Source organism: Phoca vitulina, unplaced genomic scaffold (assembly GCF_004348235.1).
Source record: "Phoca vitulina isolate PV1807 unplaced genomic scaffold, GSC_HSeal_1.0 scaffold62, whole genome shotgun sequence".
Classification (NCBI taxonomy): Eukaryota; Metazoa; Chordata; class Mammalia; order Carnivora; family Phocidae; genus Phoca; species Phoca vitulina.
Window position 1 is genome coordinate 9017775 of NW_022589765.1, and position 17835 is coordinate 9035609.

At 38.5% G+C, this 17835-nt stretch overlaps 2 pseudogenes; both read left to right on the forward strand.

Annotated features, from left to right (window-relative positions):
- The first annotated feature begins 235 nt into the window (after positions 1 to 235).
- On the forward strand, positions 236 to 1148 carry LOC116623891 (annotated as a pseudogene).
- Positions 1149 to 14480: 13332 nt separating this feature from the next.
- LOC116623874 lies at positions 14481 to 15546 on the forward strand (annotated as a pseudogene).
- Positions 15547 to 17835: the final 2289 nt, after the last annotated feature.

The window sequence follows — 17835 nt, forward strand, 5'->3', positions numbered from 1 at the left end:
TGAGCTGAAGTTAGATGCTTAACAGACTGAGCTACCCAGGCGCCCCATAGCTATTTTAATAATCATAATGAATCCTGAAAGAAAAATTCCCAGCTGACAGAAGTATAAAAAGAACTCAAGCTCTCGGCTCCTCCTTGTTCAACAGACAGCCCCATTTTCTGGTGCAGTGTCAGCCATGTCCCCGATACATCATGGTGAAAGTCGGAGAAAACAGATGTGGCCATATTGGGCTTTTAACTCTGACAAAATAGATATTGTCACCATCAATGACCTCTTCATTGACCTCAACTACATGGTCTACATGTTCCAGTATGATTTCACCCACAGCAAATTCAATGGCACAGTCAAGGCTGAGAATGGGAAACTTGTCATCAATGGAAAGCCCATCTCCATCTTCCAGGAGCAGGATCCCACTAACATCAAATGGGGTGATGCTGGTGCTGAGTATGTTCTGGAGTCCACTGGGGTCTTTACCACCATGGAGAAGACTGGGGTTCACTTTAAAGGTGGGGTAAAGATGGTCATCATCTCTGCCCCTTCTGCTGATGCCCCCTATGTTTGTGAGGAACATGAACGATGAGAAGTATGACAACTCCCTCAAGATGGTCAGCAATGCCTCCTGCACCAACTGCTTGGCCCCTCTGACCAAGGTCATCCATAACAACTTTGGCATCATGGGCCACAGCCCATGCCATTGCTGCCATACCGAAGACCTTGGATGGCCCCTCTGGAAAGCGGTGGCATGATATCTGAGGGGCTGCCCAGGACATCATCCCTGCTTCTACTGGTGCCGTCAAGGCTGCAGGCAAGGTCTTGGCTGAGCTGAACAGGAAGCTCACTGGCATGGTCTTCCGTGTCCCCACCCCAATGTGTCAGTCGTGGATCAGACCTGCTGCCTGGACAAAGCTGCCAAATAGGATAACATCAAGAAGGTGGTGAAGCAGGCATCGGAGGGCCCTCTCACAGGCATCCTGGGCCACACTGAGGACCAGGGAGTCTCCTGTGACACCCACTCTTCCACCTTCGATGCTGGGCCAGTCATTGCCTTCAATGACCACTTTGTCAAGCTCATTTCCTGGTATGACAATGAATTTGGCTACAGCAATCAGGTGGTGGACCTTATGGTCTACATGGCCTCCAAGGAGTAAGAGCCCCCTGGGTCACCAGCTGCAGCAAGAGCAAGAGGAAGAGATGGGCTCTCAGCTGCCGGGGAGTCCTTGCCGCAACTCATCCCCCGACACATACTGAGAATCTCCCGACCTTTACATGGTTTGCATCCCAGACTCCCTGAAGAAGGGGAGGGACCTGGGGAGCCCTACCATCAACAAAGCATACTGTGTCCAGCCAAAAAAAAAAAGTCAAAACCAGAGTGATAAGCAAATTAACTAGTATTATGGTGGCATAAGGGCTCTCTGAATGACATATCTAACAAGCATTCCACAAGAAGAAGATAGGAATTAGGGAGAAGCAGTAGTGAAAAGAGGGGAGAATTTAAGGAAGACATGAATACTCAGATCGAAAGAGCAAAGCTCCAATGGAGATAAATCAAACTAAAGTGACATGTGGAAACAAGGTAGGAAAACTGTAGAATAGCAAATGCAAAGGAAAAGATTACAAATAATCTGAGGAAGGATATATTCCCCCAATAAAATGGCAATCATACGGACAATAGATCTCGTATCAACAACACAGGCAGGAAGACAGTGGACATCTATCATCCAACAGCTGAGGGAAAATAACTGCCTGCCTAGGGCCACTAAATATTTAAGAGTGAATGTGAAAAAAGACATTTCAGACAAACACTGAATGAGTTTACCACTCACGAATGCTTACTGAAAGTGTGACTAAAGATTATCCTAAAATGAGACAAAGTCTGAACCTTGAACGAAGTAATGGAAATGCAAAAGGGCTGTGGTGAACAAAGAAGTGGGCACAAATGTGAGGAAAGCTAATGAGGCATCACTTGTAAAACGTATACTATGAAGAACACTTTGGGCAAGTTTAAAAACAAGTTGGGACCTCCACTTCTGGGAAGACGGAGATGGATTTTCCCTATTCCTCCTGCTAAGTACAACTGAAAATGCTGGACATTATATATAAAACAAACATACAAAGACTCTGGAAAGTGGAAAAGAAAGCAAGTCAATTATGGACTTTTGGGACCAAGGAATGGTACACTGGTGAGTTCTCAGACAGAAAGATAGATACATGATAGAGAGACATAGAAATAGATATATCTCCATCCCATGAATATCAATAGGAGCAGACAAAAAAAGCTTCAGTGAGACTTATTGTCTCCAGCCAAAGAACCAGGAATAGGAGACCTTAATAAGACAAAAATCTTTTAGACAACAACCAGTCTACTGCACTCAGACACCATGGAAGAAACTGTAACCTGACTCCCACCCATGAAAGCAAAGGCCAAAGGGGGAACCTAGACACCCATTCTCACAAAGCTGTAACAAGGTTCTCCAACACCAATGATTAGGTGGTTCAGAGAAAGCCATATTAAAAGCAGGGACTTTTATCCCCCCTGCCTGGTAATGAATCCCACCCTCACGGTGTCAGAGGATACCTTATGGGGAGCCTGAGCTTACGCCCCACCCACCATCAATGAGGCACTGTGCTCCCTCCCTGCCGGAGTTGTGTAAGAGGAGGCCTGGTAGAGAGTCAGGACTTTTACAATTTTGTAGAGGAAATGAAGTGACACAATCCCATGGTGAAAGTGGAAACCACATGGCTGGAAGTCCAATCCTATCCAACAGAAATGAGTACACCCCACTCCAATGCCAGTGTCAGTGGAAACCAAGCTGGGACCCTTTACTACTACTCCACCTTACAGTAAATGAGGCAGCACTTCATTTTCCCCTGCCAGAGAAGTGTCAGAAGAAAGAGAAAGTCAGCAAAAAAAATATGAAGATTTCAATAAGATCCAGAGCCTCCTAAGATAAGATGAAAATGCCCAGCTTTCAATAGAAAATCATTCATCATACTAAGCACTAGAATGATCTCAAACAGAATGAGAAAAGACAATCAGTAGATGCCAAGGTCGAGATGAAAGAGATGTTAGAATTATCTGAAAGGAAAAAAATGACACCCACATAAATGTATACCCAGCAAAAGTACCCTTCAGGAATAAAGAGAAACTCAGGCATTCTCAGATGAATGAAAAATGAAGAGAATTCGTTGCCAAGAAACACGCTCTAAAAGAACGGCCCAAAGAAGTTCTCTAAACAAAAGGGAAGTGATAAAAGAGAGAACCCTGAAGCATCAAGAAAGAAGAAAGAACACGGCAAGCAAGAATATGGGTAAATACAATAGGCGTTTCTCTGAGTTTTCTAAATTATACTTGCTGGTTTTAAAAAAGTCTAACACTGGTGTGGTTTTAAATGTATGCAGAAGAAATATTTAGGACAACTATATTATAAAAGGGGGAAGGAAATGAGACATAAAAGGAGGTAAGAGTTCTACACTTCGCTCAGAATGGCAAAATAAGGACACCTATAGAAACCTCAATCGAGGGACGTTCTAGAAAATACCAGACTGTCTACAGGAGCCTATGGAAACATGATGGCTAAATGTATCGTGATCTCCTGGATGAGATCCTGAAATAGAAAAAGGACATTAGATTTTAAAAAACTGAGGAATCTGAGGGCGCCTGGGTGGCTCAGTTGGTTAAGCCACTGCCTTCAGCTCAGGTCATGATCCTGGAGTCCCTGGATCGAGTCCCACATCAGGCTCCCTGCTCGGCGGGAAGCCTGCTTCTCCCTCTCCCACTCCCCCTGTTTGTGTTCCCTCTCTCGCTGTGTCTTTCTCTGTCAAATAAATAAATAAAATCTTTAAAAAAAATAAAAAATAAATATAAATAAAAATAAAAAAATAAAAAACTGAGGAATCTGAATAAAGTACAGACTTCAGTTTATTTTTTTTTTTTTTTAAGATTTTTTATTTATTTATTTGTCAGAGAGAGAGAGAGAGAGAGCACAAGCAGGGGGAGCAGCAGAGGGAGAGGGAGAAGCAGGCTCCTCACCGAGCAAGGAGCCCGACGCGGGACCCGATCCCAGGACCCTGGGATCACGACCTGAGCCGAAGGCAGACGCCTAACGACTGAGCCACCCAGGCGTCCCCAGACTTCAGTTTAAAATAATGTACGAATATTAGTTCATTAATTGTGGCAGATTGACCATACTAATGTTTATAATAGAGGTCTGAATATATGAAAACTCTACTATCTTTGCAATTTCTCTGTAAATGTAGAACTATTCTAAAATTAAAAGTTTCCTTTAAAAAATTGCTGTACCATTAAAAAAAATTATGCTCAAGGACTGATTTCATTCACACCATGTTCTCTGAATACAGTGTGGTAATAGAACAATAAGAAAGAGACTATAAATATCTAAAATGATTATAGAGATTAGGGGCACCTGGGTGGCTCAGTCAGTCAAGCGTCCAACTCTTGATTTCAGCTCAGGTCGCAGTCTCGGAGTCCAGGGATCGAGCCCCAAGTCATGCTCTGCGCTCAGCAAGGAGTTTGCTTGAGGATTCTTTCCCTCTCCCTCTGCCCCTCCCCCCACTTGCACACACTCTCTCTCTCTCTCTCTCTCTAAAATAAATAAATAAATATTTAAAAAAATAAAATAAAATGATTATAGAGATTATAAAAATAAATAAGAACGGGGTGCCTGGGCGGCTCAGTTGTTAAGCGTCTGCCTTCGGCTAGGTCATGATCCCAGCGTCCTGGGATCGAGCCCCGCATTGGACTCCAGCCCCACATTGGACTCCCTGCTCAACGGGAAGCCTACTTCTCCCTCTACCACTCCCCCTGCTTGTGTTCCCTCTCTCACTGTGTCTCTCTCTGTCAAATAAATAAATAAAATCTTTAAATAAATAAATAAATAAGAACTATGATGAAAGCACTAAATGATATTTAAAATTCAGATATGTAAAAATAAAAAAAATAGAAATTAATTTTTTTCTAAATGGATGAGTCAAACAAATCATAAAGGAAATGGTTATATAACTGTAATTGAATAATCACAAAAATACTACATATAGGAATTTACTATGCAGTTATAGTAACTAAAACAGTGTGATATTGGCAAAATGAAGCAATTAGGCTAATGAAATAGAATTAAGCCAAATCTATATGCATACATTTGTACCTATATGAAAATTTATCATATAACAGAGATGACATAAGAATTTTTTAGGAGAGCACAAGCTTTTCAATAAATGGCATTGGACCAATTGAGTGTATATATATATGTGTATATATATATATAGTGTAAAATTAAAATAATGTATTTTTCTTCATATGAAGAAAAATAAAATTGGATCCCTACGTCACATAATAATAAAAATCAATTACAGATGGATTTAAAGACCTAATATAAAAAAAAAAAACTTTTAGACAAAATACAAGAGACTATCTTTATGATTTGGAAATGTCAATGGCTTTCTAACACAGGAACCCAAAGCTAAAACTACAAAGTAACAGATCAAAGTTTGAGTATGTAGTAATTTAAATTTTTCTGTATGACAAAGGACAGGGTTAAATTAGAAGATATGACTGGGAGAAGACATTTCCAATACATATAAACCAAAAACACATTGGGGATCAAGAATCTATAAAGAACTCCTATATGTTTGTTTTTTTTAAAGCAGTTAAAAAGTGGTCAAAGAATACGGACAAGCAATTCACAGAGGAGAAATACGAACAGTCAATAAACATATGAAAGGATGCTCGATCTCAATAATAATCAAAGAAATACAAATTTAAATAAATATCTTTCATACCCAACAAATGGATGAAACTTTAAATCTGACAGTGTAAATTTAGGCAAGGATATAGAAAAACAGGTTAGGTTCACTCAAATGCTGTGCGGTTGGAGTGCAGTTCTTAAAATAATTTTGGAAAGATTTTATTTACATAATGGAATTCTACTCAACAGTAAAATAAATGAACAAGGCCAATATGGATACATCTCAAAACAAAATGAATGATAAACCAAGTTACAAAATAATTCATATATAATAGTAAAATGCTTATAAATTTAAAAAAATCACACAACCAGGGTCCATCTTAAAAATAAAATAGCCAGTTATTGAAACAGCAAAAATGAATTTATTTGGAAATAATGTAAGAATTGCTGTCTTGGACATGCAAATTAAGGCAAACCATAGTCAAGTTCAAAGGAGCAGAGCATGCTTTTATAGAGGAAAGGAGGAAGTTGAGAAGGGTCATTTTGAACGAAAGCTCACTGGAGGAGATGGAAAGTTCAGGGTAGTAGCAGTGTCTCATTGGCTAGGTTGTTGCTAAGCAAGGAGAGAAATCATTCTCCCTGCTAGGTATGGAAAGAAAGCTGTGAGGAGTGGTACGTGAGTGAGAAACCTTCCTTCATGGCTTCCAAACTCCATTTTGAATTAGGTTTCCTGTATTAATTTTCACAACAGTAATATACTGTAAATGGTTTATGGAAACATTTTTGCTGTATTAACATAAAATGAGACATGGAGGAAACTAACTTTAAAATGGTGGTCATTCCAGGAAGGGAAGGCATATTGGGATAAGTTCAGGGTACAAAATGGGCTTCAACTGCATCTATAAGTTTTATTCTTTAAAAAAGACTCAAGCAGATATGGCAAAATCTTAATATCGGTGAAGGTGGATGGTGGATTCTTAGTGTCCAGATTATTGGAAAGAACATCAAACCTCTCCTAATCCCAACATCCAGAGTTTACCATCGTTAAACTTGTAACACATTTCTTAGAGCCTCTGTGCTTCTCCCTTGTTTTCTTATTCTCTAGTGTGTGTGTGTGTGTGTGTGTGTGTGTGTGTGTGTGTAGTAAATTGGGTTCATGAAGTTTTACATACTAATTTCTTCATCTAACATCATATAGTAAGCATTTGAGCATTTGATATATAGCCATTTCAATACCTTCCAGTTTTTCACTACTTATATAAATAAGAAATGGCTATTTCTGATGTGCATCTTTGGCCCCATCACTGAATATTTCTTAGGATAGATTTCTGATGTGGAATTACTTGGAGATTAATACTTTAAGGCTTTTGATACCTATTTTGCTATATTGCCTTTGAGAATATTTGGGTTAATTTGCATTCCTATCAGTAAAATGAGTATCCACACTCATCACGGAGAATTAGTATCTTAAAAACATTAGTCAAATAAATATACCTCATTTTAATTTTCATTTCTTTGATTGCTAATTAGGTTGAGCATTATTATTTTTTTGGTCAATTCTTTCTCTTCTTTTTTATGTCTGTATCAATTTTTTATTAGAATATTCATCTTTGTTTGCAGTTTTCTAGTCTTTCCATTGTCTTTATATTCCCGTTCTAACACCACATTGGGGTTAAAGTGTTTCTTTGATACATTTTTATATAAGCAAGTAATCTCTCTTTATTTTTGTTGTTCAAAAATTTCTTGGCTGTCCCATGTTTTAAAACTTCCAGATGAGTGTTAAAATCATTTTCTCAAGTTTCAAAAATCCCACTGGGATTTTGATCTGAATTACAATAAACTTACATCTGAATTTTGGAAAACTTGGCATGTTTATATTGTTTAGTCTCCCTATCCAGGAACATGTTATTCTTCTACGTTTATGTAAATCTTGTATCTCTCCCAGTAAAGTTTTGTCATTTTCCTCAGGCAATTTTTAATTGTTTGCTTCTGGGTATTTTGTACATTATGTTGCCATTTTCAGTGGTCTTGTTTCCCTGCTGTAGTTCCTAACTAGTAGTTATCAATATGTAAGAAAGTTCTTTAGTCTGTTTGTTTCCTTTGTATTCGGGCATTTGACTAAACTCTCCTGTTAGTTCTAAGATTTTTAATGCAGAACCTCTTAGATTTTCTATGCAGATATTTCTTGTTGCATTGGCTAGAATTTCTATGCCATAATTCTAACGATGAAGTATGCTTGCCTTGTTCTTAATTTTGATTATAATGTCTCCAGCGTCTCACTGCTACAGATGATGTTGCTTATTGTTTTCATCTCAATATCATAATGTTAAGAGCCTATTGTTTCATGTGTAGGCTTTTAAAAAATTAATGCTTAGCTTCGTTTATCCAGAAATGGGTGTTGAAATATAGCAAATGCCCCTTTTGGCCATGTACTGAGATAGTCTAGTAACTCAGTTTTCTTTTGACCTCTGGGTATGAGATAGTAAGAGATTTCCTAATGTTGTCAGGCTAACATTCTGGAATAAATTGTACTTGGTGATATTATTTTCTTTTTAATACTGGCCATATTTTATTGGCTTAGTTCTTTATGTCAGTTTTTTTTAATTTTAAGAGAATCAGTCTTTAATTTCTATGTGCTATCTTTGCTAAGATTTTGTATCAGGGTCAGATTAGCTTCAAAAAATGTGTTTGGGAGCCTTCCTTCTTTCATCATGGTGTGATTTTTTTAAAAAAATTACTGGCTAATTACATATTCCATGAAAATCTGAAAAAAAACCCATAAATAATCAGTCTGGGAATTTGAATAGAGCTTCTCAATAGAATATAAGCCACAAGGAGGATTTTTGTCTCTCTTGTTCACTACTGTATTTCTACTATCTAGAACAATTCCTGGCATAGAGTAGGTATTCAGTAAATATTTGTTGAATAAATGTAATGGATAGTATCCTCAGACCTTTTGTATAGTATTGTTTGGAAGGTTTCTTTCTTTCTGACTTATTCTGTATTTTGCTCAATAAAGCTCTTTTAGTGTATCACTTCACACACACACACACACACACACAACTGGTTTATTTTAGACAACCAAAGTACAGGTGTTACTACAAAGACCATGTATTGTGCTTAAATTCCCCACTGATATTAAGAACAATTATCAAAATTTTCTAAAATTTTCCAATATTATAAGTTTTAACAAGGCCATAAATTATATTTTAAGAAAATTTTCAAGCTGACATTTCAAAGTTTCAGTGATAGACATAATGAATTGTTAGTGTCAATTTGAGATGGACATGTAGCTCATTATCTTGGTAAAAAAGCTAAAAGCAATTTCTCTTCCAAGTCCCTTAATACTTTTCAGAACACATTACAGACCTAAAGGTCACTTAAAATAAGCTCTAAATGTCACTTAAAGTAAAACTATGTCACTGAAAATAAAATATCAAATTTAAGCATCATCGCTCAGATTATATAATCGTTTTCTTTTGCCTATATTACAATATCAGGGGTAATATGGGGATAGAGGAGCAAAAAATGTCTCAGGTTGGGATTGATCATAATATATATAGTTTTTAATCCCTTTCTTTTCAAACAAAGAGAAGAAATATGGTCTGATAATGTTAACTCAAAGATGATTAATTTTAAAAATTACGATGGTAATTTTTATGTAGTGACTTCTGGATTATGAGTCATAATAGATCAATGATCTGTGGTATATTTCACAAATACAACATACCACTTATTTATTTGACCCTGGATAATATGGTACTATTCCAAATGAAAGGAAGCTGTGATTGAACAGTATAGAGCAACCAAAAAATGAAATAAACCTACAATGCCCTCTGTTGATGAAATGTGTGACTACAGAATGCATGATCAAAAAGGAAAAATTCAACGTATGTTTCTTAGTTCATTTTTGTATCAGTTTAAAGTAGTTTCTCTAAAATATGTCTTAATTTAATTTCATAAAATGGATATTCCATTTTTATAGCAGTCAGCACAGAACTATAAAAATTAATAGGAAAAAATCAAAATAAAAATGGTTAATGCAGCAGTTCCAGTCACATGGCTTTGAACAGGTATGATCTAGTCTGGCCTTGTTCCAGGAGAACAACAATAGGGAAGGAAGAACCATTTTTAGAGAATTTCAACTAAGGCAGAGTGAAAGAGGTAGATGGTGGTCTTCTGAACAAGTCAGATAGATTGCTATTCTCTCCCTCATTTTCCCTAGTCTTCAAATATCAGCCAAGTCCTTACAACCGATGGAGTTCACCTATGGCGTACGGGTGCAAGGATGGGTTGGTACCCTGAAACAAAATCTAAGTCCCCTCCTCTAGAAGGTGTTATAGAGATTGATAGACATCCTTTGATACTCTTCTCCCTCTCCTTCTTAGTAACATGATCATAAATTTTGGTTGGGCATATTGGTCCCCAGCATAAACACTATATTTCTTAGCCTCCTTTGTGGCTAGATTTGACCACGTGTCTACATTCTGGCCAGTAAAATGAACATGGTAGTAACATATGTAACTCCCAGGAAATGTCTTTAAAAGAGAGGACGCATGTCCTTCTTCACCTTTTCCACCAGCCTGGTAAGCAAGGACTGTTTGGCAACCATCTTGGAATTTAGAACATATATGTTGAAGATGACAAATCAACAGAATATAACATTTGTGTTCCCAATACATTTATGAATCTCCCCTACTCATGCTGGACCGCCTGTCTCTCAATCAACTATTTCTTTGTTATTAGTTTGCATCTTAGCTACACCTGAATCTAAACCTAAATGAAAATAAAAAGGAGTATTGGGTAAAAAATTTCAGAGACTATGACACTATCAAGCATTATGACAAGTTGCTTTATACCGATTATTTGCACAACCTTTACCACATTATTCAAATAAATTTGCATTAAATTTCCATTGAATGTGTTAAAGATACATTGTATAAACCTAGGGTGAATTTTATTGTTATAGAATGAAAACTTTTGTAATATTTTCTGGATACCAATTACCTTACTTCAGTGGTTATGTTGACACAATTGTTAAGGAGGGTTTCCTTGATGATTCAGGTTGTAGAATGTCCTTTTTTGTGCAAAGGATTATTCTGAGGAAACTCAGGTTTCATTCTACACTCATACTACTCTTCCTTCAAAATCAAATAGAAATGGGCTCACATCTTCCAGACACCAGGAGCTACTACACTTTGAGCTTAAGATGTATGACATTGTTACGGAGGTGATTAAATATGGTAGCATAACCCAAGAGAAGCTCCTGAGCAATGGCAGAATCTCCATAGCATAGCTAAAGGGGCAAATGCTTCAATTACAACAATGATGTCTTAATATCATTTGATATCCCCTCTGTCAATTTCACAACTAGAGAGATGATGGGTTGCTTGTCAATGAACCTGATGGTGAACACTGAAAGATTTAATGTGTATAGGTAACTGCTGACAAGGTATCTCCATTTATTCGTCTTTTCAACACAGGGACAGAAAATTAATAGCATAGACTAACTTGTGATTCTTCTCTACTTGGGGATAAACATATTGAGGCAGTATGATGAAAGGACCCCAAATCAAGAGGCCTGGTTCCTAGTTAACTAATTCTGAGACCTTTTTTTTAAAAGATTTTATTTACTTTTATTTGAGAGAGTGAGCAAGAGAGAACACGAGTGGGGGGAGGGGCAAAATGAGAGAGAGAAGTAGACTCCCCTGCTGAGCAGGGGGCCCGATGCGGAGCTCCATGCTGGGTCTCCATGCTGGAGCTTGATCCCAGAACCCCAGGATCGCGACCTGAACCGAAGGCCGACGCTTAACTGACTAAGCCACCCAGGCGCCCCTAATTCTGAGACCTTAAGCAAAGCAATTAAATCACACCGGCTTCCTCTGCCGTAAAATAGGAATTACACTCGTCATACCTACCAGACAGGACTGTTGAGAAGGATTAAATGAAATCATGTAAATGAAGATGCTTTGGAAATCATAGAGATGATAAACAAATGTAAGAGCATTACCTTTCTATCCAGATTACTAGAGATAGCAAACTGTTTCCATGAATAAATTGACCATGTAACAAAATACACTTATCTAACTTCATCACCATAGAAAGCACTGTCAATGCTCCCGCTATAATGTAAAAATCACATCTATTCAAACACCAGCCTTGGAAACACTCACCAAGTTGCCCACAAATATTTCACAGTAATACCCAAATGGCTGAGGAATCTGGTATTTTCAAGTTTAATATTACATGACGTATACGTCAGGACTTGGGGAAAATTGCAGTAAAATTTATACACGATATCCTCAGTATCCTTTTTTTTTTCTTGATTCTATCCTACTCCCTACCCTCACACAACTGTATTAAACCTATTTTCTCATTTTACCCCCTTCCACCAGCAGAACCCCATCAAATAACTAAGGTAATCTGAGTATTTAAAAAATTGATGTCATGTACATCTTGGCATAAATTAAAATCTCACAAAGTGCCTGGATGGCTCAGTCAGTTAAGCGTCTGCCTTCGGCTCAGGTCGTGATCTCAGGGTCCTGGGATGGAGTCCCAAGTCATAGGGCTCCCTGCTCAGCGGGGAGCCTGCCTCTCCCTCTCCCCCCTGCTCATGCTCTCTCTCGCTATCTCTCTCTCAAATAAATAATTAAAATCTTTTTTAAAAAATAAAAAAAGTCTCAAGAGGGAGAAGTATTTTAAGTTTTATCTCTAAAATGTGGAGTAAACAAAAGCTTTCACAACCTCCTCCCCTAAGAATTTCAGCTCATTAGTAGGGGGATTAATCTTCTCCTGTGTAAAAACCGAAGTGGCAAAGGACCAGCCCATGGACTTTAAAACCACATTCTGTAAGCATATGAGATAAGCCTAATTCTGATGGGAAATCAAGGGCAAAGCATACTTTTTCCGTCATATCCCAACAATAAGATAGGCCTCTGTAATTCCTGTCTGAACCATGTAGCTTTACAAAATAGCACTTATAAGACTGCAACAGTTTAGCTTGTTAACAGCAATTAAATAAGAAGCAGAGTATTGCTGCTTGTTTCCTATCTTTCCTTTATTCTGGATAATCTGAGCTGCCCCCCCCACACCTGTAACCTCTCACCATTCAACCATCCTTCTAAACCACACTTACTTGACTTGTTCCTTCCTAAAGGGCTTAATTTTTCCTGTTGCACCAAGAGGCAGTTATCCAATTCTTGAAACTATATCTGTATACTGGATCTCTATCAATGCCAACACCCTACCTGTGTCTAATGCCTACCATCACACTTCCTAATATCAAACATATCCTTTCTGAGATATTTTAAAAATTAATAGTATAATGGGGCACCTGGGTGGCTCAGTCCGTGGGCATCTGCCTTCAGCTCAGGTCATGATCTGGGAGTCCCAGGATGGAACACAAGAGCTCCCCACTCAGCAGGGAGTCTGCTTCTCCCTCTACCCCTTCCCCCCACCCCTGCTCGTGCTCTCTCTCTATCTCTCACTCTCTCTCTCTCAAATAAATAAAATCTTTAAAAAATTAAAAATAAAAAAATAATAATTAATAGTATTACTAAAATATCAATCTTTCACATTTCATAAAATTCAGCAAATCAATAATATTTCACATTTTGCAAAGTTTCTGATAGTCACAGTACTTAAACAATAACCAAAAGGATGAGATCTTCATTGAATACATTGATTTATAAAGGAATAGGTACTTGGGAAAGCATGTGTTCTACACAGTGTCTTCAAGTTGAACTCATGTTGTTAGGGGCCCAGAGAAGGAATAGTCATTAGCAGAGAGAAAGACCTGGAAGGCACCTTTCTCTTCTGCATATACAAATAGGAAAAGGCACCAACAAGAAAATGCAAATTTTTCCTTTTATCCACAATAGTTTGCAAAGATAACATATTTGTCAGAAACATCATTTCATAGCACAAACCAAGATTTTTTGGGGGAAATAGAGTGGATTTTTGTTTGTGCTAACATAAAAAGCAAAATCATTACAAGGGGAGAGAAGTAGTAAAGAAATTTAGAGATATGCTCATTAAATTAAATAAATTTGCTGCAGAGACCATTGAAACAACATTTTATAATTGAATAAGCACATTCCTGCCAGTGACCAAGATTACAAATTTTGAAACATTTGTGGCTAATATTTTGAAAGCACAGCAATAAGCAACAATAATTATTAGGAACTTAACTTTTTCCCCGAAATAAGGAACTTTTAAAAAGATGATTTAATTATAGGCCAGAAACACAGAGAGTTTACAAAATATTTCAATAATAAAAAGTAATCTGTTTTCTGTGTACACAATAAGTTCGTCTTTGAACAGAAAGAAACTCAGAATCTGATTTTATGTTCTGTATGTTTTAATGTAATAATTTCCAGTAAAAGATTCATAAACCACCTTTATTTCTAATCCTAATATCGCTTTAGATAAATGTGTTTATACATATATAAATGTATATTATATGACAATGTGAATCTTTCCATCTTATTTTTAAAATATAATTAACTTTATATGCATATTAAATAAGACAATGTGTAAGGTATGTTGAATTTATTATCTTAATAAAACTGTAATAATTTTTTTGATAAATTAAAATATAAATTATATACATTATCTCATATGTATTCATTTCTAACTATTATACCTAGTCTAAACTCAACCATTTATTGCTACCAGAACCAACCATTAAAACTTCTTTCCTTACAGGCTCTCTGCTCCTCCCCGTTCGACAGACAGCCGCATCTTCTGGTGCAGAGCCAGCCGCGTCCCCGAGACACGATGGTGAAGGTCGGAGTGAACAGATTTGTCCGTATTGGGCGCCTGGTCACCAGGGCTGCTTTTAACTCTGGCAAAGTGGATATTGTCGCCATCAATGACCCCTTCATTGACCTCAACTACATGGTCTACATGTTCCAGTATGATTCCACCCATGGCAAATTCCACAGCACAGTCAAGGCTGAGAACGGGAAGCTCGTCATCAATGGAAAGTCCATCTCCATCTTCCAGGAGTGAGAACCCGCCAACATCAAATGGGGTGATGCTGGTGCTGAGTATGTTGTGGAGTCCACTGGGGTCTTCACCACCATGGAGAAGGCTGGGGCTCACTTGAAGGGCGGGGCCAAGAGGGTCATCATCTCTGCTCCCTCTGCCAATGCCCCCATGTTCATGATGGGTGTGAACCATGAGAAGTATGACAACTCCCTCAAGATTGTCAGCAATGCCTCCTGCACCACCAACTGCTTGGCTCCTCTGGCCAAGGTCATCCATGGCAACTTCGGTATCGTGGAGGGACTCATGACCACCGTCCTCGCCATCACTGCCACCCAGAAGACTGTGGACGGCCCCTTTGGGAAGCTGTGGCGCGACGGCCAAGGGGCTGCCCAGAACATCATCCCTGCTTCCACTGGTGCTGCCAAGGCTGTGGGCAAGGTCATCCCTGAGCTTAACGGGAAGCTCACTGACATGGCCTTCCGCGTCCCCACCCCCAACGTGTCCGTCGTGGATCTGACCTGCCACCTGGAGAAAGCTGCCGAATACAACGACATCAAGAAGGTGGTGAAGCAGGCGTCAGAGGGCCCCTCAAGGGCATCCTGGGGTACACTGAGGACCAGGTTGTCTCCTGCGACTTTAACAGTGACACCCACTCCTCCACCTTCGATGCCGGGGCTGGCATTGCTCTCAACGACCACTTTGTCAAGCTCATTTCCTGGTATGACAATGAATTTGGCTACAGCAACCGGCTGGTGGACCTTATGGTCCACATGGCCTCCAAGGAGTAAGAGGCCCCTGGACCACCAGCCCCAGCGAGAGCAAGAGGAAGAGAGAGGCCCTCAGCTGCTGGGGAGTCCCTGCCCCAACTAATCCCCCCAAAACACTGAGAATCTTCCAACCTCCACCGTTTTCATCCCAGACCCCCTGAAGAAGGGGAGGGGCTTAGGGAGCCCTACCTTGTCATGTACCATCAATAAAGTATACTGTACCCAGCCAAAAAAAAAACAACAAAAAAACCTTCTTTCCTTACAGAGAAAACTAGAAGCCAGGAAGTCAAGAACTGCCTGGCCCTTTTTTTTCACCATCATACATTTCATATTACTTATAAAATTTTCAAGTTACAATAAACATATATATTAAAACTATCCAAAGACTTTATTTATCCTATCAACTTATAGCTGTTATAGAAATAAGGGACAAGAGTAAATGAAAAATTCTGTGTAGTGACCAATGCGTTATATACTTTTCTTGCTTAGAAATTGTCCAGATAGCCAAAGAATATTTACTAATTAGCTCAATTCAATATGAATTTAAGGACATAAAGTTAACTAAAGACATGGAACTTAGAATTTAAGCCAACACATTAAGACTTAATGATTTTAGCATTATAAAAATTCACAAGACTAAGCTTTTTAATATACCCATTATTGCAAATTCATTTAGTTCACAAAATTTTACATTTTAGTAATTTAAAACTGCTTGTGGAAACAATAATGACAATTTATTTGACCTATAAAACAAAGTAGGAAATTTAAATATTTTAAACCCTCATAAATTGAAGTCTTAAACTATCTAGATTATTATATCTTTATTATTTTTACATGGTGGTGAAATCAGGGAGAAAACAAAAAATTGTCATTAAACCAAAATTAAGTCACTGTGATTTGTCCAAAGTGTCATCTTCTTATTTGGAATATTACATGAACTATTTTCTGATACAATTCATAAAACTCTTTACTCTTGAAATCATCCCCAAAACAACGTGTCTCATTTTTCTGCTATTTTGTTACCTAGTAACCTATGCCAATAGAAAATTTGGCATCTAATGAACAGGAGGTAACAAAATTAAAAGTTAATAATACGTGTGACATTCAATCCATAATTTGTTTTTGTTTTTCTGTTAGTTTCTCACAGGTGGAGAGACTCCATACTTTTTTTTAAGATTTATTTATTTATTTACTTATTGAGAGAGAGAGAGGGTGTGGGGAGGTGTAGAGGGAGAGAATCTTTCAAGCAGACACCTTGCTGAGTGCAGAGCTCGATGTGGGGCTCCATCTCATGACCCATGAGATCATGATCTGAGCCAAAACCAAGAGTCGGATGCCCAACCAACTGAGCCACCCAAGTGCCCCAGGACTCTATACTTTCAATTATTCCTACCAGTTGTCACATTTTATTTATTCATTTAATTTTTTTCCAGTTGCTGTATTTTATTTTTATTTTTGTTTTTTAAAGATTTTATTTACTTATTTGAGAGAGAGAGAGCACAGAGAGAGAGGGAGAAGCAGACTCCCCACCAAGCAGGGAGCCTGACACTGGGCTTGATCCCAGGACCCCGAGATCATGACCTGAACCAAAGACAGCTGCTTAACTGACTAAGCCACCCAGGCACCCCTCCAGTTGTAGTAATTTTTTTTTAAAGATTTTATTTATTTATTTGAGGGAAAGAGAATGAGAGAGAGAGCACATGAAAGGGGGGAGGGTCAGAGCGAGAAGCAGACTCCCTGCCGAGCAGGGAGCCTGATGCAGGACTCGATCCTGGGACTCCAGGATCATGATCTGAGCCGAAGGCAGTCGCTCAACCAACTGAGCCACCCAGGTGCCCCAGTTGTAGTATTTTAAAAGTCAGTTGTTAGTGGGTGATATCAACAAGATGGCGGAACAAGAAAACCCCAGGCCCCAGGCCCTCTTTTCCCCCTGGTGATATCAAACAACTACAGATTGACTAAATTTAACTTTATAGGAACTCCGTAAACCAATGAAAGATCTATAGCAACCAACTGATTGCCCAATCAAGAAAAAAAAAAAAAAAACACATGAAAACTAGTGGGAAATTTTGCAGCCTTTTTGCTCACTCTTGTCTCACCCCTCCCTGATGGGCGCATGCTGGAAAAATAGCAGCCCAATTCCTGGTTACATCCATAGGGCAGAAGCAGAGTGAAACTTGTTTACAAGGACTTGGTCTGTCCTTGGGCTGTTGGAGTGACTGGTTTATGTCTTGCCTGACTAAAAGCTCACTTGAGGAACAGCAGAAACTTTTGGATCTCAGTCTGGAAGTCACATGCGAGACAATGGAGAGTATCTTGGCATGCAAACACTATAGGGGGGTGCAGGCCTGCGAGCCAGAGATTCTAAGTAGAGG